Genomic DNA, 27,039 nt, shown 5'->3' on the forward strand with positions numbered 1-27,039 from the left:
ACACACAATCTTCTGAGCTAGCCGCACGAATCTCGTAGCGAGCAGATACACAAAATCAGTTCGTTACATCTGGCGCCCAACGTGATTGTCCCAACAGTGAGAACAGCACAGTAAAAATGGGAAAGAAGTGGATTTACCGCCTCAAGAAGGAAGACTTCGCCCATGTCGCACAGAGGCTCAACGTCGCCCTGGAGGGCAGGCTAGACGACATGAGGAAGGCACTATCGGAATACTACTCCGAAACAGAGAACGATCCACAACTCGTCGACATCTGGGCCGAGCTAGAGGCGACATACTACGACAGAGCCGGCCCAAGCATTACGTTAACGAACGCTGAAGGGGACAACCTGGTGGCAAGCCTGAGCGTTGACAACATACAGAAAGAGGCCCACAGGAGAGAATCAAGCCAAGAAAAGAAAGCAGCAGCGCTGATCCTGAGACCAAGCCAGTCGGACTATGCAAAGGTCGCTAAGCAGGTCCGCGAATGGTCGTTCAGGTTCGACGGGGCGGAAAAACCATTCGAGTTCCTGGAGCAGGTAGAATGGTCCGCCAACACGTACGGTTTGGAGCTTGATATGATCCCTCGAGCGATGCCGGAGTTGCTAAAAGGAAGGGCCTTGAAATGGTTCATCGCCAACAATAAGCAATGGAGAACATGGGCAGAATTCATTGAAAGCTTCCACACATATTTCCTGCCAAGAGACTTCTTCACCAGGCTGGCGGACCAGGTCCGGCAAAGGAAGCAAGGCTTCAGCGAGTCGTTCAAGGACTACATGATCGACATGCAGACGATGGTGAGGCCACTTAACTATTCTACGAAAGGGACGTTAAGGGTCATTAAAGAGAACTGCACCCCGAGCCTACGAATGTTCTTAAGAGCATACAAAGTGTCGGACCTGGACACGCTAATGATCCTAGCCGATGAGTACGAAGAACTTGAAAAGGAACGGGAAGTCTTCGCACAGGAGAACAAGTTCTCAAAGACAAAGTCGGCGTCACCAACACAGGTGACATGCAGGAGATGTGAGGAGGAAGATAACCAGGACACACGAGGAAACGACCAATGGTCACCACCACAGCAAGCCAGACGACAGCAGGCAACAGACGCACCACGCGGAGGCCATTGGGCACCACCCCCACAGCAACAGAGACAGCCAAACAATACCTTGTGGAGGCCACCAAGCAACACACAGAGGCCACAAGATGCCACCCATATCACAGACCTGCAGGAGGCCTGTCGGAAATGCGGTGGGAACGGACACTGGGCTAGAGGATGTCGTAACCAGCGGCTGCTGTTTTGCTGGATATGCGGCAAGGTGGGTGTTAGGAGCGTCGATTGCTGCCAACGATCGGGAAATGGCCAGCGATCTCAGCCGCAGAGAGGCGAGCGGGGATCGCACAATGCCACCTCTCCAAACTAACGGGCGAGCTAATCGAGGAGGAGCAGCAGTTGTCCGCAGCTGTGATGATTGGTGGGAAAAGCTACAAAGCCACAATCGACACCGGAGCAACGGCAAGCTTCGTTAGCGAAGAATTGGCGGACAATATTGCTGCTCTAGGAAAGATTACAAGGACGAGACGGCAAGTTAGGTTGGCAGATGGAAGGTGCGGCGGAATTAATGCGCAGCTCGAGGTGGAGGTCAAATTCGGCAACAAACAAGTGACCTTGAGCCTGTTGATTTTACCCGGGGTAGTGGATCCATTAGTGTTGGGATGGAACTTCCTGAAACAAGTCGGAACCGAGATAAGGTGTGCTGGACACGAAATAATAATACCAGCCAGGAACCGACACAATGGATGGCTCGAGGAAAAGCTATCAGTAGCAGTCGTTCAACAAGTAAACGAGTTGGACGATACTACAGCGTTCCTTGAAACAGAGCTGGCAGACTTCAGCACAATGTCGGGAACATCGAATATGGCAGAACACCAGATCAAAATGAAGGACGACAAGCCAATCAAGCAGAGATACTACCCAAAGAACCCAAAAATTCAAGGGGAAATCAACGCAAAGGTGGACGAGCTTCTCCAAATGGGGTTCATAGAGCATTCAAAGAGCCCATACAGCTCCCCCATCATGATGGTGAAAAAGAAGACAGGCATGTGGAGACTGTGTGTCGACTTCAGGCAGATCAACGCGAAGTCAGTGAAGGATGCCTACCCAATGCCCCGCATAAACTACATCCTAGATCAACTAAGAGAAGCGCGGTACATCAGCAGTTTGGACCTGAAGGATGGATACTGGCAGATCCCACTAGAAGAAAGTAGCAGGCAATATACAGCATTTACGGTACCAGGCAAAGGTCTGTTTCAGTGGAGGGTAATGCCGTTCGGACTTCACTCGGCGTCGGCAACGTTTCAGCGCGTCTTGGACCAAGTAATTGGCCCCGAGATGTCACCTCACGCATTCGCTTACCAGGATGACATAACAGTGATCGGTCGCACGCTGGAAGAACACAAAAGAAACCTGAAGGAAGTGTTCCGGCGTCTAAAGGAGGCAAATCTGAGGCTGAATCCAGAAAAATGCCAATTCTTCAAAAAGGAGCTGCTGTACCTGGGTCATCGAGTGACTAGCGAGGGAATAGGAACAGATCCAGAAAAAGTAGCCGCCATCGCCGAACTAGAACCGCCATCGACTGTCAAAGAGCTCCGGCAATACCTAGGAGTAGCGTCGTGGTACCGCCGGTTTGTACCAGATTTTTCCAGAATCGTCAAACCCCTGAACGACCTGCTGCGCAAAGGCAGTAAGTGGGAGTGGACACCAGAGCACCAGATGGCGTTTGAGGAGGTTAAGGCAAGGCTCGTGGCAGATCCACTGCTAGCATGCCCGGACTTCAGTAGAACTTTCATCCTGCAAACAGACGCCAGCGACTACGGCATCGGAGCGATACTGACCCAGGACACCGAAAAGGGCGAAAGAGTAATCTCCTACTCGAGCCGAACACTGAACGGCGCGGAGAAGAACTACTCGACAACGGAGAAGGAGTGCTTGGCGATCGTCTGGGCGATCCGGAAGCTCAGGCCATATCTGGAAGGTTACCACTTTAAGGTAGTAACCGACCACATGGCCCTGAAGTGGCTCAACAGCATCGAAAGCCCTTCAGGAAGGATCGCCAGATGGGCCCTGGAGCTACAACAGTACGACTTTGAGATAGCGTACAGAAAGGGCCAGCTAAACGTGGTGGCCGACGCATTATCAAGACAACCACTACCAGAGACGCTACGAGGAGTAAAAGAGGCATCGGCAACAATAACCTCAGGAGAGTGCAGCTGGATCAAGGACATGGGCGAAAAGATAAGGACCCAACCGCAGAAGTACCCGGACTATGTTATGGATGGTGAGACACTGTACAGAAACATACCTCACCGAGCAGGCAGTGAAGACGTCGCGTCATGGAAGATGTGCGTCCCGAAGTCACTACGAGAAACAGTGTTGAGGGAAAACCACGACGCACCGTCCGCGGGACACGTAGGAAGCCGAAGGACAATTGCACGGTTGGCAGCCCGATACTACTGGCCAGGCATGCATAGAGACGCCCGAGCCCACGTACGAAAATGCGAGATTTGCATGCGGTTTAAGCCCAATCAGATGCAGGCGGCCGGGAAGATGTTGACCCAAGTGCCGGAGGAACCATGGGCCACGGTACGTGTAGACTTCATTGGACCCCTACCAAGATCTAAGCACGGGAACCAAATGCTGCTGGTCATGATAGACAGGTTTTCGAAATGGACGGAACTGGTGCCCCTACGCAGTGTGACAGCAGAGTCGCTCAAGAAGGCGTTTAGGGAGCGCATAATCGCAAGGTACGGGGTCCCGAAGGTGGTCATAACGGACAACGGAGTGCAGTTTACAAGCCGTATCTTCAAGAGTTTTCTGGCCGAGATGGGTATCAGACAACAGTTCACTGCACCATACACACCACAAGAAAATCCGACCGAACGAGCAAACAGAACGGTCAAGACCATGATTGCGCAGTTCGCAGGGCAGGACCAGAGAAACTGGGACGAGAAGTGGCCGGAGATTATGCTAGCAGTGAACACGAGCACATCGGAATCCACCGGCCATACACCGGCGTTTCTTACCCAGGGAAGGGAACCACGTCTACCCAGCAGCCTATACGATAAGGAAACCCTAGGAATCGGACGAGCTACGGAGACCCCTGAGGAAAATGCCAACAAACTAAGAGAGGTATTCGAGATCGTGCGGCGAAATATGGAAAAGGCGTCCCAGGACCATGCCAGACACTACAATCTGAGAAGGAGACAATGGTCACCAGCGGTGGGCGATATAGTGTGGGCCAAGGAACATCACCTGTCCAAAGCGGCTGAAGGATTCGCTGCAAAACTAGCCCCGAGGTACGATGGCCCTTACCAGGTTGTAGATTTCGTCTCTCCAGTGATCTGCAAAATTCGCCACACACAGTCGAAGAAAGAAAAGACAGTTCACGTTGGCGAGCTCAAGCAACAAGTAAACGAGCAGACAGCAGAAACATCAGATGTCTAACAACGGGTACGAGGCGGCAGGATTAGGCGTCAGGCCGAAGCGAGAGTCATCCATACGCCACACGGAAGGACAATCAGGATAGAACAAGGACATGGATAAGGATCACACGTTGATCCAGACTGCGAGGCCACAGGATTAGGCGTCAGGCCGAAGCGAGAGTCATCCACACGCCACGCAGAGGGGTCAACCATAAGGGTAGGGCACAAGGACGTGGATAGGGATGGATGGTGATCCCGACCGCAAGGCAACAGGATTCAGCGTCGGGCAGTTGCCAGAGTCATCCGCGAGAAAGCCAGGCGGAAGGGACACTTACAAAACGGCACAAGGATACGGGTAACGTAGAAGAGAGTATGCGCGGAAGGAGACAAGCAACACAAGACGCGCAGTCCAGACATACACCGCAGCATCCGGAGATTCTATACGGAATGCGCCGGACGAGCTCGTCTAGTTGTTACCCGAGGAAAAGGGGAGGACGGTGCAGAATCAGATCTACACCGTAGCCAGCTGGTCAAAAAAAAAAAAAAACAAGGAAGAACGCTATAGTCGAGTACCTCGACTATCAGATACCCGTTACTCAAAGGGAAATAAAGATATGCAAGCAGCAAAGCGAGATTAAAATGCGCCACCTACCGGCGGTAGACAGATTTAAGCGTTATGGGCGTTAGAGTGGGCGTGGCAAATTTATTTTTGGATCAATCGATAGGTATTGACGACACCAATACATTTCAGTTAAAATTTTTTATCTAGCATGCAAATTGTGGGCGTCACAGGTTTTCGCGGTTTGTGGGCGTTTCAGTGGGCGTGGCAAACTTTTTTTTAGTTCAATCGATAGGTATTGATGAGAACAATACATTTCAGTTAAAATTTTCTATCTAGCATCAAAACTGTAGGAGTTTCAGTTTTGGGCGGTTTGTGGGCGTTAGAGTGGGCGTGGCAGTCTACTGAAACAAACTTGCGCTGCGTAAGAAGCTCAGGAATCTGTACGCCAAATCTCAATAGCCTAACTCTCATAGTTTCCGAGATCTCAGCGTTCATCCGGACAGACAGACAGACAGACGGACAGACGGACATGGCTAGATCGACTCGGCTAGTGATCCTGATCAAGAATATATATACTTTATGGGGTTGGAAACGCTTCCTTCTGCCTGTTACATACTTTCCGACGAATCTAGTATACCCTTTTACTCTACGAGTAACGGGTATAAAAACAGAAACACGCACCACACCAACAGTTGACTAAAAACAAGAAAAGGAACGGGGCATGCATGGGCCGCACCAGCAACCTGAAATTTAAAGGGGGCTTAATGCAGGAAGCAGAAAGACATCATAAATACTTACCGGCTGTCCTGGTTGCGAAGCGAATGCGAAGTCCTCTCCGCAACCGCTCTCAAAAGCTGCCAATGTGGAGTCAGATGCTGCCAACAGAAGACGAGTGAAGGGCGAGAGAGGACGAAAGGATGAGATGAAAAGGAGTGAAGGAAATGCAAAAGAAACTTACCTATGAATTTCATAGTATGAAAGTTGCAAAATCACCACGAGCCAGGGAAGGGGGCGCCTCGATAGGCGATCGATTGGCACTGGACGATAGTGCGATCGATGGGCACACGACAATGGAAATATCGGCCAAGGTGGAAATATCGCAACGAGCAGGTGGCAACGCCGCACCGTCGGTATCGATATCCGAATAAATATCGATCACGCACGAATGGTGTGACCAGGCGGAGGAAACACGGAAAGGAGTGAGACGCAGCAATGAGCAGCGAGCTGGGGATCGATAGCCCAGGAGTATCGATGTCCCAGTGGGAACACAGGAAATATCGGCGCGGGAGATTTAAAGTTGCTACGAGGCGGATGACCCCCGCTGTAGAGACTCAAGGGAGTTAAGAGCGTCGAGGGAGCATCGAGGGAGCAACGAGGGAGCGCCGCGGGAATCACAAGGACTCAAAGGCTAGGATAAGCAAGGAAACGCCGGAGAGTAGGAACCAGTCTTAAATGTTTCCCGAAGTAAGGGGGGAATGTGAGGAGTTGAATAACTCCCCACAAATAAAACCAGCAGCAGATGGCCGGCCGCTTACCAGATACGCGGCGAACTCGCGTAGTAACGGCGCGGCGGGGAGATCGAGAGAGTTTGGAGACCAACGAAGGAGAGCGAGAGAGTTTGGAGACCAATGAAGGAGAGCGAGAGAGATTGGAGACCAAGGATGGAGAGCGAGAGAGTTTGGAGACCAATGAAGGAGAGCGAGAGAGATTGGAGACCAAGGATGGAGATCGAGAGAGAATGGAGACTTCGCGGGCAGAGCAAGAGTGCCGTATGCAGAAGGGGATAACGGAACTCCACTGGACTTTGGACTCTCCCGTGAACTTTGGACCGGGAGAGGAAGTGCCACATCTCGGCAGTGGAGCGGCACACAGGCGTGCCACAAGCGGCACGGGAATCAGCGGAACGGCAGCAGTGGGCGGAACATCTATTGGAAGCGGTACATAAAGGACAAGTGGGTCATCCAGGAGGCACGAACTTTGGACCCAGAGTGGAGAGATCCAGCGGGCCGTGCGCAAAAGGGAAATAACGGTGCTTGGAGGCCCTATATAAGGCCGCAGAGCGCTGGCAGCTGGATCAGTCGATCACGAGGAGTCAAACCTTCAAGATCAATCAAAGTACCAAATAAACAGTCAGTCAAGCAAATAATCTACGTGGGAGCTACAACCAAGCGAGTCGTCGGAAGCAGCGCCGTGGGAAGCATACAAGGAGCAAGATCGCCACGTCGAGACGTTCGGGATTAGGACATCAGGAATCTCCGAATTGAGACACAGGTGGCTGAGTTCTGAAAGGCATCACGCGGCTAAGTCAAGGCGTTTGTTTTCTAACTTTGTCACGACCACACCCTGGCGAGTCGCCCGGCGGGTCTGTCAGAGACAAGCAAAAGAGTCCTACGACGAAGAGCCGTAAGCTTGGGGAGGAAAGTTGCCTGCGACCCAGCGTACCTTGCCCGACCAAGCAGGACCTGGCGTGACGGACGAGCGGTAGATCGATTTGTGGTTTCGAAAGGCGTCAGCCTGAAGAGCCCTGCGATTGCCGGCGAAGTTCCCGAGCAGCGACCGCCCAGCTCCCCGAGCGCCAGAACAACGAGATACTGGCCAGAAGACAGCGCAGAGGACATCGACAGCGACGCCAGCAGACATTTCCGGCAGCCACGTTACCATAGCCGCGCGGAGCTCATTGGGGAGCGCAGGAGCGTCGCGGACGTCACGCATTAGGGTGAAGCCGGGTGGAACGTTCGTCTGCGCTAGGCGTAAAGCGAAGTGAACCGCTAGACAGCCTCCGGGCGGCAGCCTTGACTGTCAGCGCGAACTGAGCAAGAACCTAGCGGGACCGTCCGGGACAGAGCAAGGGACAGGTATTGCCTCGAAAGGCGTCAGCCTGGAGAGCAAGGCTTGTTCACCCTAGTCTGAGAACGGTGACGCTTCCCTAAGCCCACAAGGCCGAACTCTCTGCGGGTCTAAGGCGCTACAAGCGACCCCGAGGCAACGCGTCGGCAAGCAAGCAGAGGCGGCCACTACGAGCGTCCCGAGACCCAGGATCCAGAGGAAGACGAGTCAACGCGTCGAGAAGCCAGAAGGAGGAGCACCAGCCGCCGGCGGAACCAGAACAAGGAGATACAGAAACCAGCATAGCCACACACCCGCTGTACCAATACCACGAGAATAAATCCCACTGTTACCATTTGAACACTTTGTTTTCTCACTGATCTACGGGCAATCACGTCATATAAATTTGGTGGGACGAACACACAATCTTCTGAGCTAGCCGCACGAATCTCGTAGCGAGCAGACACACAAAATCAGTTCGTTACAGCAGTAACACTCATCTGCGATTTAACTAAATACCTAGTAGCTATACCTATATTAAATAAAAGTGCAAATACAGTAGCAAAAGCTATATTTGAAGATTTTATTCTAAAATACGGTCCAATGAAGACGTTCATTACGGACATGGGAACAGAATATAAAAATTATTGAAGATCTGTGTAAATACTTACATATTAAAAACATAACTTCAACTGCACACCACCACCAGACTGTAGGTACCGTGGAGCGAAGCCACAGAACACTCAATGAGTTCATTCGTTCATACATCTCAGTTGCCATTTAGCATGGCCATGCTTTAGAAATACTTATTCTTTTAATACGAATATTATTCCCAATTCCATTCTCTTTGTATCTAAAAAAAAAAAATAAAAAAATTTCAAAAAAAAAGATTTAAAAAAAAAATAATTATTCCTTTAAGTAAAATACTAACAAAATAACTTCATAATATTACGTTATTTTTCAAAAGGAGGGAGATGTAGTATGCACATATATTGAATAACTACTGTACCTAGAGTACTTGAAGCAAACACACTGTAAAACAAAGGCCCGGTCAAAAACCTAAGTGGCCGAAACATGAGTCGATCGGCGCGCTCACAGAAAGTGCAAGTGTCAGCATTCTGTTGCACACGCCGGCCGCTCAGCTAAACTCAAGTACATACATATACCCTCGCGCTCGAGCTAAAGGGAGCATAATTAAATACACTTATGTACATAAGATATACATAGCCGTCTCTCTGCCATCCAACTGTAGGCAGCGCGGCTACGAGACTTAGGCTTACTTAGAACCTAAGGAGAATTGTCAAGTCTGAAACAACTTGACGTTGGAAGCGGCACTAATGCTGCTCCAGATTTTGAATAAAGATTTTAAATAAAGATTTACAATAACAAATAAAAGATGTCTACTCTATATGGGGACAGGATTTTAAATAAAGAATTACAATAACAAATAAAAGATGACATTACTCTACAACCTATCGATTGATCCAAAAAAAATTTGCCATGCCCACTCTAACGCCTATAACGCTTAAATCTGTCTACCGCCGGTAGGTGCCGCATTTTAATCTCGCTTTGCTGCTTGCATATCTCCATTTCTTTTAATTTCGATCAAATATGTTAAAATAGTAAAAAATAATTAAATTAAATACGTTGCATAGTAAAAAGTTTTATATTTTTGCATACTCAAAATCCCAAAATAAGTATGCAATGTGTTTTTATTACAAATAAACTTAAACATGTCATCCAAACAATTGTTCTGCTCACATTCTTTTTTTTTTACCATGCTAACACGTTATCATTACTTTTATTTTAAATACATTTATACTTAACGCAACTCTTAGAATTTATATGATACATATTCATAGGGCAGCTAGTTAAGTATTCGATGTTTTTATAATCACACATTTATGTGTTTTGCCACATCGCGTACAAAACTTTCCTGCGAGTCCAGTAGTGAGAATTTCTTTCGCTTATTGATTTCTTTGATGACGGCCCAAGAATTATTTAAGACGACAGATATAAGCAATACAGTGTAAATGTAGGAAAAAGCCAAGCTTATCATAAGAAGATATAATTTAACGTGCAAAAAGTTTAGTTTGAATTTAAAAAAATTATATATTACCGATTGATACAGTTTTCTGTGCTATCTGTGATAGTTTAAGACGCTCTTTGCTTTGTATTTTCTCTTCGTAAAAGCAAAAAATCTTTTCCTTAAATGGGTTCCATTTACAAGATAAAATTGCTTCTTTCTCAGGGTACATTATGATGAAATAAGTTTGTATCTATGAAGAAAAAGTTAAGTAGTTTTATAATAGGTTCCGAGTAGGCTTTTTATATAAAGTGATTTAAATAAGACCAAAATATTTTTTAATTTAATTTGATGTTATTTTTAAAAAATTTAAAATTACTTAGGTGTATTAATTTCGTCACTTACCGAATAGTATACGTAAATAAATGCGATAATACGAAAATTTGTTTTTTCGAATTCCGTTCGGTTTGTAAAAGAACGGCACATATAGAAATATAAACCGAATTCGCTCTTAAGAGACTGGTTGGGTCAGAAAAATAACTGAAATAAAAGAAAAATCACTCATAGGTGAAACGACTGCGACGCCACAGAGACGAATGCAACGGCAGAAAATCGTCTTTTTAGCGCCATTTTAGTGTTTTCCTTCTCGTGTATTCTACTCCTTTTATCCAGTTTGCGCGAGTTTTACTTAATTTCCTTTCATATTCTTCATTTATTTCGCATATTTTTTATCCACTTCATGTTTTTTACCCAACCGTATATCTTTTTTTGTTTTTAAATGCAATGTTCTAAATTATCACAAAATAATAACATCAAAGAAAAAACACAAAAAAAAATATGCAACAAAAAAAACGTGGATATGCACATGCCTTAATACTAAGTAATTATTCAATTTTTATTTGACTCACCTTTTTGCTGTACTTTTCACTTTTTTTACTTCACTTAAATGAACACTTGTCTCTAATACTCTCAAACCGCTTGCTTCGAAGTGATCGCGGGATTCGCTACAAAGCGAAGTGTCAAAATATTTCGTATATACATACATACATATGCATGTGTGCAAAAAGGACGGACAAATTCTGTCGCGTGCCGTTACTTTACAATAGAGGTCAAACTAATGGGGAAGAAAATAAGAAAATATGTACAAATAAGTCCTTAAGTTTAATAACTTTTATATGTCAATTTAGTAATATTTATTTTATTTTATTACATTTATATATTATATAAACATATCTTATTGTCAAAACATCGGTACACAAGAAATATTAATGTTCTTATGCACATACATATTGTCTTGACCACCAATGTAAAAATGCGAATGGAAGAAGAAGACCCGCTTGCTTTTGCCGCTTTGCTTATTCATATTTATCTTTAATTTGTCTGTATGTATGTAAGTATGCAAATTAAATTCGTTTGTAGATGATTAAAAAAATTTTTTTTTATTTTAAAACTCGGGTGTTAAACCTTTATTCTTAAAACACAATTAATACAAGACACTTTTCAAACTTGTGAACCGATCGCGGTCTCTGACAAAATGTGACTGCCTTCTTAGTTCTAAAAATTTATCCAATGAACCTCGGCCAGAAGCTTTTCTTAAGCTTCCAGAACTTTAATTTTTGTTTAGAATAAAAGCTTATGCTGAAACTGTCGCATCTCGTTGTGAAATGAAATTATGCTGACCGATGCAATTTGATTGAAAATCGAATCGCAATATTATTTGAACTTAGAACGCAATACTGTGGGCTTCGAACGAAAGAGTTTGGGCTTCGAACGGAAGCTTGTGTTTACTTTACGATTGGTTTATTTATTTTAGCAGGACGCTCAAGCGCGGCCCTCGAAGTTAATGGAAAAGGCAAAGGCAGAATCTTAAACAACGGCAATGGCAATGTTGCTAAAGGCAAGGGCAACATAGCTGAGATTGAATTCGAAAATTTGTTTATAAATTCCATAAGTGGAACCGTTTCACGGGTTGGATAACTATCCCCCTTCTAAAATAGATCGTCCCGGTTCAATATGAAATTCATTTAATTGATCTCTTAATTCTGCTAAAAAATTTTCTTGGCTAATAGATTTTTCTGCTTCTGGCCGTTGTTTTTTGGATACAAATAAAATAAAATTTTTGTATTTATAATAAGTAAAAAAAATCAAATATATAATGATTAAAATTAATAATATAAAGGTAAGTGATATTTTAGTACTATTAATTTTAATGAAAGGATTTGAAATGTTTATATTATCTAAAGAAAGTTCTGAGTTATTTGATAATATGTAATCGGATATTTCATAATTTTTGAAGTGGTTCTTAGTTAAGTAGTTAAGAATTTTTTTTTCCAAATTGACATATGAAATATTATTAATTTCGGTTGTACCATTAAATGTTATCAAAAATTAACCGTTTAAATGGGAGTTTCTAACCATATTGTTACCATATATAAGAATGGCACCATCTTGAATGATGTCTATTTTTTATTTTTTTTCTCTTATTTTTTTACAAGTGGATTACTCACCATTTAATAAGCGGGTAAAACCAGTTTTTACATAATTTAAAGTGCAATAATTATAACAAAGTTCGTTCTTAAAGTTAGACATTTCATAAAACATATTTGCGCATTTTGCGACTTGATTGCTTAATACTGGTTTTCCATCGATTTGGGAAATCACTCTAGCGTGATATATTTCGCATCTGATTTTTATTATTGGGTATTTTATATAAAAAGTTGATATTAAAAGTTCTTTATGCAGTGCGATTTTAAAAACAGAGATGTCCATTAAGTCAGCAATAATTACTGTTTTTGTTCATGTTTTGATATTTCCATGATGTCATCATTGTTTAATATTTTGGTATAAGAAACGTCAATTTTTGCTAGTGTGATTGTGTCAATTAAATTTTGCAGATCAAATGTTAATAATTGTAAGCGATGTTTTCGCAATGGTAAATCTTGATCAATAGAAAACATTTTTAAAATCGTCAAAAAGAGATTCTATTTTTTTGAACAATTTGGAATTAATAATAAATTGCTTATTATTATTTTCAATTAATTCATCGATTTTATTCTGAATTTTAATAAAAATCATAATGAGCCGGAGTTCCAGCTAACCATTTCCACACAGTGCCTGTCTCATTTATCCCCCTTTTTGGTCTAGTTTATATTAATTGTGATAAAATTAATTCGATTACTTCTATGTCATATATAATTTCCCATTGTGACCTTTTATTAGAATCCCTTTTTATATTATCTGATTCCAATTTTATTATTTCTTTATAAAAACTTAAGTTAGTTACGTGGAATAATTCTGCGTATGAATCGTACGTAAATACGTCTTTATTGTCCTTGAATAAAAGATACTTGTGACTTGTATAGTCAGTTATTTTTAATTTTGTTAATAAAATAGGGATTATGGTTATTTTTTTGTTAGGTAAATTTTCTTTAACTACTTGTTTTTTAAGTCTAGTTATACCCGTTACTCGTAGAGTAAAAGGGTATACTAGATTCGTCGGAAAGTATGTAACAGGCAGAAGGAAGCGTTTCCGACCCCATAAAGTATGTATATTCTTGATCAGGATCACTAGCCGAGTCGATCTAGCCATGTCCGTCTGTCCGGATGAACGCTGAGATCTCGGAAACTATGAGAGCTAGGCTATTGAGATTTGGCGTACAGATTCCTGAGCTTCTTACGCAGCGCAAGTTTGTTTCAGTAGACTGCCACGCCCACTCTAACGCCCACAAACCGCCCTAAGCTGTAGCTCCTACAGTTTTGATGCTATATAGAAAATTTTAACTGAAATGTATTAGTTTTGTCAATACCTATCGATTGACCAAAAAAAAATTTTGCTACGCCCACTCTAACGCCCACAAACCTCCAAAGAAAAAAGCTATGACGTCAGAGCCAGACAATGCCAAATGTTTTTACGCGTGTATGTGTGTGTAAGTAAATAGTTGCCGGCCGAACTTAGCGGCAAAGAAAAAAGCCCTGCCGGCGCTCAGAGAGAGCAAAGTGCGCGGCTAACTTATTCTATTGAATAATGAACCCTTTATCCATTTGTCCCATTGACGGGCAAAAACCTTTAAAGATCTGTACATCTTTATTTATCTCTTTCAAAGAATATGAATTAGCTTAATAAATACCTATAGATTGTCCCAAAAAAACTTTTCCGTTTTCAGTCCAATGCTCTCAAACCAAAGTAGTTAGAACAAGCTTTGACACTAGAGCCAGAAAACGACATACATACATACATACATACATTTATGTGTTTATGCATGTGTGGATGTAAAAAATTGCGATCTAATATCCGCGGCAAATAGAATTCATTCAAACAAAGCTATTCAACCAAATATTTTAAATTACAGAATGTGCCTTAAAATTGTTTATGTTTAGCAAGCATACATAAATATAAATGTTTTTGTCTATTTTATGTGTTGCTTTCTCATTCTTGGCGCTGGCTGAAACAAAACCAGAGCCGAGAAATGAGAGCAAGGGAGAGAGAACAAAGTGCGCGGCTAACTTATTTTAAAGTTTGTTATCTGAGTAATGGGTATCTGATAGTCGAGGTACTCGACTATAGCGTTCTTCCTTGTTTTCATTGCACATTTTACAATTTTTTATATATTCTTTTAATTTTGTGAGTAAGTTTGGCCAATAATACAATCTACTGATTTGTTTATAATTTTCGTCAAGTCCCCTATGTGCTCTGCTATGTGTTTCTTCGATTATAAGTGCTCTGTCTTCATAATTTTCCACATATTGGACAAATATTCTTGTATACAAACATTTATTCACAAAATGATCTTTAAGTGGTTTTTGAATTATTGTATACCTCCCCGTTGCTAATAGCAATTGTTGCTTATACTGGTTAAAGGGTTTACGGGTTTCTTGTATAACATTCTCAAAACTACTCTCTGCTGAATGCTGAGTGTTTAGATCTGAGACCGATTCGTTACTGTCAGTTAAGTTGTTGATCTGAATCCTTGATAGGGCGTCTGCAACTACAATAGTTGTACCTGGCTTATAAATGACTTTTGGAGTGAAACTTTCTATGAATGAGTACCAGCGTTTCATTTAGATATTAGGATTTTTATCAGAGATTGCGAAAGATAATGGTTGATGATCGGTTTGAATTTCAATTCCAATCACTCCGTATAAGTAGTTTCTTAGATTTTTAAGAGCCCATACTATGGCTAAAAGTTCCTTTTTGAAATAAAAGTAATTGGTTTACCTTCTTGAGATAATACTGCACCAATTCCGACGACCGAAGCGTCGGTGGACAGGGTAAATTTTTTATTTTAGTACGGTTGAACTAATTCTACTTGAGCAATGAGATTTTCTTTCAGCTCGTTAAAAGCTTTAATAGCTGGGTCATCTAGCTGAATTAAGATTTTTTTGACATTCTTTTTGAAATTTTGCCATTATGACCTCCAAATTTAAAACAAATTTTTTATAGTAGCCCGTTAGGTCTAAGAAACTCCTTAGTTCCCGAATATTTTTTGGAAGCGGATATTTAATAATGACACCATAATGACACATTTTTTCTGGGTCTGTATTGATGACGTTATTAAATACGATGTATCGTAGAAAACTTGTTTCGCGTTTAAAATACTTTGATTTTTCTAAAGAGACTTTCATGTTTGCCCTTAATAATATTTTTATTATTTTGTTTAAGTCTTTATAATGTTGTTCAATCGAGTTTGAGAATATTATAATGTTGTCCATGTAGACATGACACGTTTTCCCTATTTCCCTATGTCGTCCATTGCTCTCTGAAAAATTCTTGGTGCATTTGTTAGTCCGAATGACATTCTTAAAAATTCGTACTTTCCATTATTTATTGAAAAGGATGTTTTTTCCCTATCAGATTCTTTCATTAATATCTGATGAAAACCTGATTCTAAATCTATTGTTGAAAAATATCTTGCTTTTCATAAATTAGATAGAATTACTGATGGGTCTTGCATTGGGTACCTGTCAGGTATGGTATTTTCATTTAATTTTTTATAGTCAATGACTAGTCTTAATTTACGGCTTCCGTCTTGATTTTCTCCTTTCTTTGGTACTACCAGAACTGGTGAACTATAAGGGCTTCGACTAGGCCTTATAATTTCCTCACATTCCTAACATTCTACTGATTTCGCTGTTCACGAAGTCGGTGACAGAACAAGCGTACGGATATTGTTTCCCGTATATTAGCCTGTCGTGAATAAGATTTATTTCTCCCATTATGTCTGTTCTAAAAGAAATTTGCATATTTATCTTTGAATGCTCTTTTTCAATATAGAGAACTATTTTTTCCTTTAGTCCGTCTAATTGATCAGTACCTATATTGCTTATCTGTTGTTTGTCGGAAAACTCAACGACGGCGGGCTTGAAATTTTTATATTTCAAACGATTTTTATTTATTTGATTTTTGACGGTAATTACTTCGTCGGCACTCTCAGGATTTTGAATTCCCAAGATATTTGTATTTTTGTTGACGGATATTTCTACGTCGGCACTCCCAGGATTTTTAATTCCCAAGCATTTTTCACGATTTTCCACAAATAATGAATCTGTGTTTTCGCTATTTTTATCATCAACATATTTTTTTATAATAAATTCTTTTAACGGAAGAATATTATTTTCTTCAATTAAACTTATTTCATTTTTTTTCTCATTATCATAATATTTTAACTTTTCTGTTTTCCCTTTATATTCCAAGACTCCCTTGTCTATATTTATTATAGCTCCAATTTTTCTTAATAAATTAATTCCAATTAGCAGATCAGATTCTAATCCTTCGATTTCATAAAATCATTTTGATTCAAATATATTTATAATATGGTAATACCTAATGATTGAATACCCATGAACTGTAGTAACCTTTTTGTATATTGATAACTCATTTTTATTTTTGAAAATTCCCTTTTTTATATAACATGCAGTGGCTCCTGTATCTATTAAAATCTTTAACAGCTTCTTGGTTTTTCGGTCTGTCCTAAGGCAGTAGGTAGGGGTCTGGTCTAACAAATGATCTTCGGTGATATTATTTGATCTGGTTACTTTATTAGCTGGCTGATTTACTGTTCAATCTGGTTCCCTGTTCTGAGCTTGAGTTTGCTCTCTATTTTGATTAGTGCGATAGCAATTTGATCGATTATTATTTTGATAATAATTATTATTGTATCTACCTCGATTATTATTTGCCTGCCAATTATTATTCGGCTGTCGATTGTAACTAGGTTTATTCTGGAGTTGAATCGATGGATCAACATTTATTGGCTCGACGGCTTGTTGCTTTTGATTATTATTATGATTATCGTTTTGCCAAAAATTTCCCTTTTGTGGCCAATTATAATTCTGGTTATTACTCCAATAATTTCCCGTTTTATTAGTATTAATGTTCTGTCTTTTTTGATCAAATCGTAAGTTGTTTCCCTGATATTTATTTTCATTTTTAAATCTATTGAACCTGTTTGCAAATTGAGCACGGAAATTGTTTGATTCTAGTTCTTGGACTTTTGCCATTATGGTTTTGTTTATTAGTAGAGTCATTTTTTTATTGACTTCAGTATAGTATTCTGTAACTGTCATTCGTCCCTGCTTGAGGAAACTTAGTTCTGACTAGATAATATGTATTGGTTGTTTATCGCTATATATAAAGTCCAATCTAAATAAGATTGCTTGAAAGTTTAAAACGGTGCCATGATTGGTAAGAGCATCATGGGCAGCTCCCATAATTTTATTTCGTAAAATTGTTAAGGCGATAAAATATTGTTCACTTTGAATTTTATACTCATTAAAGTTTCTGCGGCTTCCCTCCAACCTACATATTGTGTTGGTTCCCCCGTGAATTTTGGAAAAGATTTTAACACTTCAAGTGTTGTATCGCATTTTATAGTTAGGTCGATTGTTTGTATTTTGTAATCCTCCACAGTGTTTGCATCTGTGGCTAACCTTCCTTCTAAACATTCTATTTTCCTGCTCACTTCATTTAATTGAACATTTATCAATCTATTTATTAATTCCACTGTTAAGCCGCCTGCTGTGGCTGAACCTCCGGTTGCCCTTGTTAGATTTATTTCACCAAAGCTATTTATTAAATCTTCCCGATTGTTTCTCGATATTTTTTATTAAATTACAAATCTATCTTACTTTTTATCAATGTATAAATCTTTTATTATATTTCTTAAATTCCCTGATCTTAAATTATAATCTTTAATTTTTATACCCGTTACTCGTGGAGTAAAAGGGTATACTAGATTCGTCGGAAAGTAAGTAACAGGCAGAAGGAAGCGTTTCCGACCCCATAAAGTATATATATTCTTGATCAGGATCACTAGCCGAGTCGATCTAGCCATGTCCGTCTGTCCGTCTGTCCGTCTGTCCGTCTGACCGTCTGTCCGTCTGTCCGTCTGTCTGTCCGGATGAACGCTGAGATCTCGGAAACTATGAGAGCTAGGCTATTAAAATTTGGCGTACAGATTTCTGAGCTTCTTACGCAGCGCAAGTTTGTTTCAGTAGACTGCCACGCCCACTCTAACGCCCCGTTTATATTTAACTTATTTTTCATTAAACAATTTTTGGAACTTTTTTTTTAACGCGGCCCCACGTTGGGCGTTTATTAAATTCGTCGTTTGTAGATGATTTAAAGCACAATTAATACAAGACACTTTTGAAACTTGTGAGCCGATCGCGGTCTCGGACAAAATAGGACTGTCTTCTTAATTCTAAAAATTTATCCAATGAACCTAAGCCAGAAGCTTTTCTTTCTTAAGCTTCCAGAACTTTAATTTTTGTTTAGAATAAAAGCTTATGCTGAAACTGTCGCATCTCGTTGTGAAATGAAATTATGCTGATTGAAAATCGGAACGCAATATGATTTGAACTTAGAACGCAATACTGTGGGCTTCGAACGAAAGATTTTGGGCTTCGAACGGAAGCTTGTGTTTACTTTACGATTGGTTTATTTATCTTAGCAGGACGGTCAAGCGCGGCCCTCGAAGTTATTGGAAAAGGCAAAGACAGAATTTTAAACAAAGGCAAAGGCAATGTCGCTGAAGGCAAGGGCAACATAGCTGAGATTAAATTCGAAAATTTGTTTATAAATTCCATAAGTGGAACCGTTTCACGGGTTGGATAACTTGCACATTGTGCCGTTGGTTTTAGTTTTCAATGTTTACAATGCACGCACATTTCTTTTTTGCCTAAGCATGTATTTGTACTTTTAATAGTAATTTACAAAGCCAAATCTTATGATAATTGTCAGGCAATAGAAAGAGGCTGCAGGTGGTTGGGCAGCCGTAACTAAAACCCTATTTTTAAATATTAAGGCTGTTTTTCTTTTGCAAATTATTAATAATTTTAATTATGTTGTGTATATGGGTCACAAATTTAACACATGCATATGTATATATAATTTTATTTATAATTTACAATTATTTGGTCAAATGCAAATTTTAAAAAAGTTCTATATTCAAAATAAAAGAGTTCATATTCCGAACAAATTGAAAAGGTATATACTCGAAATATCAAAAACCATCAAATATACTATGAATTTAACTAATTTTTATAATAGTTAAAATCAAGATGGCCACATTGGATTCGAATGTGACCACATTGTTATACCCGTTACTCGTAGAGTAAAAGGGTATACTAGATTCGTCGGAAAGTATGTAACAGGCAGAAGGAAGCGTTTCCGACCCCATAAAGTATATATATTCTTGATCAGGATCACTAGCCGAGTCGATCTAGCCATGTCCGTCTGTCCGTCTGTCCGTCTGTCCGTCTGACCGTCTGTCCGTCTGTCCGTCTGTCCGTCTGTCCGGATGAACGCTGAGATCTCGGAAACTATGAGAGCTAGGCTATTGAGATTTGGCGTGCAGATTCCTGAGCTTCTTACGCAGCGCAAGTTTGTTTCAGTAGACTGCCACGCCCACTCTAACGCCCACAAACCGCCCAAAACTGTGGCTCCCACAGTTTTGATGCTAGAATAAAAATTTTAACTGAAATGTAATGTTCTCATCAATACATATCGATTGACCTAAAAAAAAGTTTGCCACGCCCACTTTAACGCCCACAAACCGCGAAAACCTGTGACGCCCACAATTTTTATGCTAGATAAAAAATTTTAACTGAAATGTATTCGTCTTGTCATTACCTATCGATTGACTCAAAAAAAAGTTTGCCACGCCCACTTTAACGCCCACAAACCGCAAAAACCTGTGACGCCCACAATTTTCATGCTAGATAAAAAATTTTAACTGAAATGTAATGGTCTCGTCGATACCTATCGATTGATCCAAAAAAAATTTGCCACGCCCACTCTAACGCCCATAACGCTTAAATCTGTATACCGCCGGTAGGTGGCGCATTTTAATCTCGCTTTGCTACTTGCATATCTCCATTTAGCTGAGTAACGGGTATCTGATAGTCGAGGTACTCGACTATAGCGTTCTTCCTTGTTATACCCGTTACTCGTAGAGTAAAAGGGTATACTAGATTCGTCGGAAAGTATGTAACAGGCAGAAGGAAGCGTTTCCGACCCCATAAAGTATATATATTCTTGATCAGGATCACTAGCCGAGTCGATCTAGCCATGTCCGTCTGTCCGTCTGTCCGTCTGTCCGTCTGTCCGTCTGACCGTCTGTCCGTCTGTCCGTCTGTCTGTCCGGATGAACGCTGAGATCTCGGAAACTATGAGAGTTAGGCTATTGAGATTTGGCGTACAGATTCCTGAGCTTCTTACGCAGCGCAAGTTTGTTTCAGTAGACTGCCACGCCCACTCTAACGCCCACAAACCGCCCAAAACTGAAACTCCTACAGTTTTGATGCTAGATAGAAAATTTTAACTGAAATGTATTGTTCTCATCAATACCTATCGATTGAACTAAAAAAAAGTTTGCCACGCCCACTTAAACGCCCACAAACCGCGAAAACCTGTGACGCCCACAATTTGCATGCTAGATAAAAAATTTTAACTGAAATGTATTGGTGTCGTCAATACCTATCGATTGATCCAAAAATAAATTTGCCAAGCCCACTCTAACGCCCATAACGCTTAAATCTGTCTACCGCCGGTAGGTGGCGCATTTTAATCTCGCTTTGCTGCTTGCATATCTTTATTTCCCTTTGAGTAACGGGTATCTGATAGTCGAGGTACTCGACTATAGCGTTCTTCCTTGTTTTTAAATAAAAATCTCTTTGAATTAAATTTTTACATATTTGACATACGGCTTAAATATGTTTTTTATTTAAATGGAAGGATTTTATATTTAGTATGACTATGCAGGGGAGTAAGTAAAATCAAATAAAACAAGGAAGAACGCTATAGTCGAGTACCTCGACTATCAGATACCCGTTACTCAAAGGGAAATAGAGATATGCAAGCAGCAAAGCGAGATTAAAATGCGCCACCTACCGGCGGTAGACAGATTTAAGCGTTATGGGCGTTAGAGTGGGCGTGGAAAATTTATTTTTGAATCAATCGATAGGTATTGACGACACCAATACATTTCAGTTAAAATTTCTTATCTAGCATGCAAATTGTGGGCGTCACAGGTTTTCGCGGTTTGTGGGCGTTTTAGTGGGCGTGGCAAACTTTTTTTAGGTCAATCGATAGGTATTGTTGAGAACAATACATTTCAGTTAAAATTTTCTATCTAGCATCAAAACTGTAAGAGTTACAGTTTTGGGCGGTTTGTGGGCGTTAGAGTGGGCGTGGCATTCTACTGAAACAAACTTGCGCTGCCTAAGAAGCTTAGGAATCTGTACGCCAAATCTCAATAGCCTAGCTCTCATAGTTTCCGAGATCTCAGCGTTCATCCGGACAGACAGACGGACAGACGGACAGACGGACAGACGGACATGGCTAGATCGACTCGGCTAGTGATCCTGATCAAGAATATATATACTTTATGGGGTCGGAAACGCTTCCTTCTGCCTGTTACATACTTTCCGACGAATCTAGTATACCCTTTTACTCTACGAGAAACGGGTATAAATATATTGGATTTCACTTCGCGTTTTTTCTACCAGTGTAGGAACGATCGGAAAATTGGTGGAAATATAATATGAAACATATCATAGCTTCGGTGTTTTTTGACATATTATCTTATACAATTGCGAATAACATTTTGAGTATATTTAATACTTTCGAAATAAATTTAATAAAAATCGGATGACCCTAACATATAGCTGTCAAAGATACGGTCAGAGATATAATGAAATAATTGTTATTATACCCTTGCATTTAGTATGGGACCGTCCGTTTCTACGCAAAACAGTGTTTCAGTTTTCCGATTATTCAAATGGGAGCTATAAGATATAGTTGTCCAAAACGGCTGGTTCCGACTTGCATACTACCTGCAAAAGAAATATGACTCTTTGGGAAAGTTTCAGCCCGATAGCTTTAAAACTGAGAGACTAGTTTGCGTAGAAACGGTTGGACAGACGGACATGGCTAGATCGACTCGTCTAGTGATGCTGATCAAGAATATATATACTTTATGGGGTGACTGAAATCATAATACCCTCTGCAAGGGTATAAAAACACCAAAGATATAATTTTAATACCCTTGCACTTTCCCAAAGTGTAGTAGTAGTAGTAGTATTAGTAGTATTCTTTGTTTATAAAAAACATTGAACAAACGGCATTTCAAATGTAGAATTAAAAAAGGAAATTAAATATATCGACTTGGTTATTTTAACCGTCTGTCGATCTCCGCTTTCCCAGTGTCAAAACTGCACAGTGTACTAAACCTGACTTCCCGGGTCTTCCCCAGATATCAGATCGTTCTACCAATCAGTTTAACAACTAGGTGAGCTGAGTTACGTGTTGGATTTATAATATGAAGTGTTTAAGAGCTTTCCGTTAAAATGTTGTTTCGGTTCTTTAGAGCCTGGTTGATGTAGCTGTAGAGAGTTGACCAACATTGCCCATCCAGCGAATTGAATACATCACGCGGTTGCAGCTGAGCCTTACCAAAATGCTGCAAGCGGATCTCCCGTAGAATGGGGCAGCGTATTATAAAGTGCACGACGTTTTTCTGCTCCCTCATATTGCAGATCGGGCACACCGTGTCGCTGGCTGTCACGTTTTGAATATAGCTTAGTGGGAGGATTTCTCCCCTGGCCATGAAAATGGTACGAATCTTCTCAACGGTGAAAGCGTCAGTAAAATAGTTATCAAGTCCCAGATCATAATTAAGGGACCTATGAGTCATCCGAGTTGTGCTTCTCCTTGATTCCATTTTGAACTGAATCCTATAGGTTTCGTCCATATGTGCTAGAATATTTTTCGACCATTGTGAAGGATCGCCTAACTTTGGCCTTTCTCCGTAGGTCTCGGCAAGCGTCTCCCATTCTATGACCCATTGCTTACGCTCCTGCACCATAAAGTTCGCTAGAATTCGTGGCAGCCTATGTTCGGGCATGGTTACCACTTTCTGGATATACCTGAAATGCATATCAGCTGTAAAGATATGCAGCGGCGACAGTTCTGTTTCAAGATATAGCCTCCTGTTCGGAGTAAATCTGGGTAGACGAAATATTTTCTTTAAGAACAATCTTAGAAGGCTTTCAACTTCTTCATAAGTTGAGATGCCCCAGACCTGCGCGCCGTAACAAAGGACTGACCGCATTGCTGCACTAAACAGCTTGTACTTGCTACTCATTGGAACGTCCTTTTTCCCTAGCAGCGATTTCCATGTGCAGTTTATGGCTAGTTTTGCTTCTCAAAGTTTCTCCTGTAAATGGTTGTTGAAACGACCGTTGTGGTAAATCCAGACTCCCAGATACTTATACGACTTGACAATTTCTAGCTGAATATACCCTAAATTCCACTTTTCGTTTTGTGCTAGCCTTCTCCAATGCCTCTTGAAAATCAGAACTTTTGACTTCCCGGTGTTTACTAACAATCCCTGTCCCTGTAATCATTGCTTGCAGTTCAACGGGGGATTCGGCGAGGATCACAATGTCATCTGCATACAGCAGAGCCTTGATCGAGCAACCACATATTTGAATACCGCAAGGCCGTTATGTCGTTTAAAAAAAGGGAAAACAGGAGGGGGCTGAGTAGACATCCTTGCTTTACTCCAGCTTCCGTGGTAAACCACTCGGATAGTTGTTCTCCATCCCATACTGCCGCCAGGTTATCCGTGTATAAGATTTGTAGGACGTTCAAAAATGCTGTTGATATGCCGATATTGCTGAGCTTGTAGTTTACGGTTCTTCTGTCTATTGAGTCAAAGGCAGCTCTGAAATCTACAAAGAACGCGTATAACTTTTTCCCGCTGTCAATATATGACCTTGCTATACTTGTAAGACTGAAAATGTTGTTTACTGTCGAATATCCTTTTCTAAAACCGGCTTGGCATTCAGTAAGAATATTGTTGTTTTTTACCCAGTTTTCTAGACGCTCGAGTAGCAACGCAGAGAAGACTTTAGCTAACGCATTTTAAAAAGAGATTCCTCTGTAGTTAGATGTCACTTTCGGGTCGCCTTTCTTAAAGATGGGAAAAATTATAGCTTTTTGAAAGCTCTTTGGGACTGTTTCCGATCCCAAGAACTTGTTGAAAGCAGTGACAAGGCTGGCTTTAAATTGAGGAGTAGCGTACTTTATGAATTCCGATGGTATCCTGTCAGGCCCGAATGCTGTCCTTTCTTTTAACATTGAAAGTACACTTTCCACTTGTCCTGTCACACATCCATCTAAAGAAGGATTCTTTATCAATGGCATTGCAAAGTGCAGCGATAGCGTCCAGTCTGGAGGTGCTAGAAGATCACGGAAATTTTTTTCTAGAACATCTGCATTAACTTCCATTGATTTTACAAATGAGTTTCCATTGAGTTTCCTAATAGTACTCCAATATGCCGTGCTATCTGTTATGGAATCCAATGATCTCGCTAGGTTAATGTAAAATTGCGTCCGAGCGTTTTGACAAGTTAACTTGTATGCGGCGTTTGCTTCATGATACTTTACCGCTGCACTTGCTGCGTTAGTTGATTTGGCCTGCCTTAGCAAGTTGAAGGAAAGTATTCGAGCTGCCTCACACTGCTCCGCTTAAAGTCTCTGCGCTTTCTTCGTCCTGGATTATTAGCGGCTTTGGTAATGCATTCTGTAAGAAATCCTTCTGTTTCGTCAGGGGTTATCAAATCTGCCACACAATTTATTGCCAAATTTCGGTCCAATAGTTTTCACTCTCTCGATTTCACCAGATCAAACTTGGTAGAAGTCCAAGCGGAGCTGTACTTGCGTCCGATGTTGTGGAAAGGATGACTGTAATTTCCAACGGGAGATGGTCAGAGAATATTTGACTGCTCACTTGGAAGTCCTTGATAGTTTCTATCCATGTACCGCGTGCCATACAAAGGTCGATGGTGGACCGAGCTTCACCTCTCATAAAAGTGTAATCGCCCAAAGGATCGCTTGCCGACCTTCCATTGACCACCGTGAAGCCAAACAGCTCGACCAAGTCCATTAGGTGCCGGCCATTGGCGTCTGTTACTTTGTCTTTGGCATTACGGGCTTCATTGAAGTTGAGCTTCACCCAGCCTACGATCAGTGCACTTTCATTTAGTCGAGCATGGTTTAAAACCTCATATAACTTCCCAGAATCTCTTTTCCAACGATTGCAGTTAATATACACTGGCAGCAGGTGCAGGATTTCATTTTCTACAGTCCTCAGTTGGATAATACTGGTCTCATCTACATTTATGAATCTGATTATATTCCGGTTGTGAAGTTCCTGTTTTATTCCATATAACATTTCACCATTTCCTCGTCCTCTTGCGCTAGTTCGGATGGCGGGCACCCATCTAAGCACAAAATCTTTAAATTTGACTTCGACAGCAACCAATTTGGCTTCAAGGAATGTTTCAGATAGAATGAAAATTTGAAACGACGCAATGTACTGAAAGAAATCGTTATATATAAGCTTATTATACCCGTTACTCATAGAGTAAAAGGGTATACTAGATTCGTCGGAAAGTATGTAACAGGCAGAAGGAAGCGTTTCCGACCCCATAAAGTATATATATTCTTGATCAGGATCACTAGCCGAGTCGATCTAGCCATGTCCGTCTGTCCGTCTGTCCGGATGAACGCTGAGATCTCGGAAACTATGAGAGCTAGGCTATTGAGATTTGGCGTACAGATTCCTGAGCTTAATGTAAAATTGCGTCCAAGCGTTTTGACAAGTTAACTTGTATGCGGCGTTTGCTTCATGATACTTTACCGCTGCACTTGCTGCGTTAGTTGATTTGGCCTGCCTTAGCAAGTTGAAGGAAAGTATTCGAGCTGCCTCACACTGCTCCGCTTAAAGTCTCTGCGCTTTCTTCGTCCTGGATTATTAGCGGCTTTGGTAATGCATTCTGTAAGAAATCCTTCTGTTTCGTCAGGGGTTATCAAATCTGCCACACAGGAAGCGTTTCCGACCCCATAAAGTATATATATTCTTGATCAGGATCACTAGCCGAGTCGATCTAGCCATGTCCGTCTGTCCGTCTGTCCGGATGAACGCTGAGATCTCGGAAACTATGAGAGCTAGGCTATTGAGATTTGGCGTACAGATTCCTGAGCTTCTTACGCAGCGCAAGTTTGTTTCAGTAGACTGCCACGCCCACTCTAACGCCCACAAACCGCCCTAAACTGTAACTCCTACAATTTTGATGCTATATAGAAAATTTTAACTGAAATGTATTAGTTTTGTCAATACCTATCGATTGACCAAAAAACAAATTTTGCTACGCCCACTCTTACGCCCACAAACCTGCAAAGAAAAAAGCTATGATGTCAGAGCCAGACAATGCGAAATGTTTTTACGCGTGTATGTGTGTGTAAGTAAATAGTTGCCGGCCGAACTTAGCGGCAAAGAAAAAAGCCCTGCCGGCGCTCAGAGAGAGCAAAGTGCGCGGCTAACTTATTCTATTGAATAATGAACCCTTTATCCATTTGTCCCATTGACGGGCAAAAACCTTTAAAGATCTGTACATCTTTATTTATCTCTTTCAAAGAATATGAATTAGCTTAATAAATACCTATAGATTGTCCCAAAAAAACTTTTCCGTTTTCAGTCCAATGCTCTCAAACCAAAGTAGTTAGAACAAGCTTTGACACTAGAGCCAGAAAACGACATACATATATACATACATACATACATTTATGTGTTTATGCATG

At 41.2% G+C, this 27,039-nt stretch overlaps 1 long non-coding RNA gene across 1 annotated transcript; it reads right to left on the reverse strand.

The window, feature by feature from the left end:
• Nucleotides 1–9,626: 9,626 nt before the first annotated feature.
• On the reverse strand, nucleotides 9,627–11,422 carry LOC139353975 (uncharacterized). Its single transcript, XR_011605032.1, has 3 exons — nucleotides 11,358–11,422; nucleotides 10,802–11,007; nucleotides 9,627–10,146 (listed from the first exon to the last, which is right to left on the reverse strand). It is a non-coding gene; the product is annotated as an uncharacterized lncRNA (long non-coding RNA).
• Nucleotides 11,423–27,039: the final 15,617 nt, after the last annotated feature.

Source organism: Drosophila suzukii, assembly GCF_043229965.1.
Source record: "Drosophila suzukii chromosome 2 unlocalized genomic scaffold, CBGP_Dsuzu_IsoJpt1.0 scf_2c, whole genome shotgun sequence".
Lineage (NCBI taxonomy): Eukaryota > Metazoa > Arthropoda > Insecta > Diptera > Drosophilidae > Drosophila > Drosophila suzukii.